The 2,500-nt window shown below is 62.4% G+C and overlaps 1 non-coding gene across 1 annotated transcript; it reads right to left on the bottom strand.

Moving 5' to 3' along the window:
* Positions 1–336: 336 nt before the first annotated feature.
* Positions 337–490, bottom strand: LOC140472352 (5.8S ribosomal RNA). The gene has a single exon (XR_011957572.1). It is a non-coding gene; the product is annotated as a 5.8S ribosomal RNA (ribosomal RNA).
* Between the last annotated feature and the right edge of the window lie 2,010 nt (positions 491–2,500).

The raw sequence follows: 2,500 nt of genomic DNA, 5'->3' as shown, positions 1-2,500 counted from the left end.
CCCCACTGGAGGCTCAACACTTCGTGGCAGCTCCGTGTCCCAAAGACCAGGAGGGTTGGCACACACACACAGTGTGAACCACCGACAGCCATTCTGGGACCGGTGACAGCCGTGCTGGCCCCACTGCCACGACACAGACGGACGCCAGGCCGCGCTCCCCGGCGGGGGGATGGCGTCGAGCCTGACGAACGGAATGTGCAGGGTGGGGGGGAAAGGCCAAGCGCTCCGACGCCGGAGGGCTCCGGAGTCTGAACTTAGGGGGACAAAGAGGACGGGTCCTCTGCGACACCCCAGCCGCGCTCTCGCCAGCCAAGGCGAGTGCGATTGATTGCCAAACGACCCTCAGACAGGCGTGGCCCCGGGAAGAACCCGGGGCCGCAAAGTGCGTTCAAAGTGTCGATGATCAATGTGTCCTGCAATTCACATTAATTCTCGCAGCTAGCTGCGTTCGTCATCGACGCACGAGCCGAGTGATCCACCGTCAAGAGTTGTCTGAGTTTGTTTTAGGTCTCTCTCCCTCGCCAGAGGAAAGCGACCCGGACCGCACATACGCTCCCCACCTTGAGCTACAGCCACCTGCACGCCGGCGTGCGGGCGGAGCAGGGTGGCGTGAAGCGGTGGGGAGCACCATCCTGGTGCGGCCCGCAGAAACATACGTCTATTGGGGGGAGGAGGACAGGGCGCCCAAGAGGCGATGCGTGCCCCAACGCACCGCAGCGACGGAGGCAGGATCACCGCCACCATGTCGCCCGCCGAGTATCACGAGGCGTGCAGCAGCTTTGCCCTAGGAAAAGCAGAGGCGGGAACGGGCACCGGCCATCGGTTCGGCAGCGTCACTGACGCGTGCACGTGGCGGCGTGTCGGCGAGCGGACTTCCTGCGAGGAGGCGGGGGCGGCACTCGCCCGAGCAGACGCCCGCCCGGCCCAGCCACCGCCGAGGTGGAATGGGAGTCGCGGCAACGGCTCGTCATACTCGTTCCCACACTCACAGCGCAGCTTGCCCGCAAGCCACCGACCACCGATCGACGCCAGGCGCCCCGACCGAGAGCGGGATCGCTCGTTCGCCCTGCTGGCAGTTCGCTGGGGATCACTACTGCACGGAGCTCGGAGACCGACGGGCGGCAACTCGAGAGTCTTTAAACCACCACCCCCATCCCGCAAGTGCAAAGAGGCTGTATACGCACAGACGGGTGAGGGGAATAGGTACCCCGTCGGGTTTGAAGGGAGCGTGACTAGATAGCAACGATGTAAACCCAGCCGATTTGGGAGCGAAGGACCGGCGCCTGCATCACCGGCTTCGTTTCCCGTGGCTGGAGAGTACACCGAAACCCTCCGTCTGTCGCGAGCTCCCGACGACGCGGTGCCGCCAAGCAGCAGGGCCGGACCTGGTGTGGCTCCCCTCGTCGATCACAGACCGGTCGGCACTACTGACGAGACGGTGGAACGGGCTTCGCCCCTTGTGACGAAGGGTGATGCGAACCCGCCCGCCCGCGTGCGTTCGGGGTGGACTCGGCAAACGGAGATTTGAAATCGGAAAGTGTCCTCCTGCCCCGCGCAGGTAGGCGCCCAACAGTTGTGGGGGGTTTGGCGGTGACCACGGCTGCAGGGCCTGCTACCCCGACGAGCTCTCCTGCTGGCCCCGAAACCACCCTCGCGAGACAAGTTGAAACGGAAACGGGCGTACCCCCAAGCCGACGATCCTTTCTTATTTGTTACTTTTTTTTTCACTTGCTCGAGTTGTGGGGATTTGGCGGTGACCACGGCTGCAGGGCCTGCTACCCCGACGAGCTCTCCTGCTGGCCCCGAAACCACCCTCGCGAGACAAGTTGAAACGGAAACGGGCGTACCCCCAAGCCGACGATCCTTTCTTATTTGTTACTTTTTTTTTCACTTGCTCGAGTTGTGGGGGTTTGGCGGTGACCACGGCTGCAGGGCCTGCTACCCCGACGAGCTCTCCTGCTGGCCCCGAAACCACCCTCGCGAGACAAGTTGAAACGGAAACGGGCGTACCCCCAAGCCGACGATCCTTTCTTATTTGTTACTTTTTTTTTCACTTGCTCGAGTTGTGGGGGTTTGGCGGTGACCACGGCTGCAGGGCCTGCTACCCCGACGAGCTCTCCTGCTGGCCCCGAAACCACCCTCGCGAGACAAGTTGAAACGGAAACGGGCGTACCCCCAAGCCGACGATCCTTTCTTATTTGTTACTTTTTTTTTCACTTGCTCCAGTTGTGGGGGTTTGGCGGTGACCACGGCTGCAGGGCCTGCTACCCCGACGAGGTCTCCTGCTGGCCCCGAAACCACCCTCGCGAGACAAGTTGAAACGGAAACGGGCGTACCCCCAAGCCGACGATCCTTTCTTATTTGTTACTTTTTTTTTCACTTGCTCGAGTTGTGGGGGTTTGGCGGTGACCACGGCTGCAGGGCCTGCTACCCCGACGAGCTCTCCTGCTGGCCCCGAAACCACCCTCGCGAGACAAGTTGAAACGGAAACGGGCGTACC

Source organism: Chiloscyllium punctatum, unplaced genomic scaffold (assembly GCF_047496795.1).
Source record: "Chiloscyllium punctatum isolate Juve2018m unplaced genomic scaffold, sChiPun1.3 scaffold_306, whole genome shotgun sequence".
Taxonomy (NCBI): domain Eukaryota; kingdom Metazoa; phylum Chordata; class Chondrichthyes; order Orectolobiformes; family Hemiscylliidae; genus Chiloscyllium; species Chiloscyllium punctatum.
This window is presented reverse-complemented; position numbering and strand designations above follow the sequence as displayed.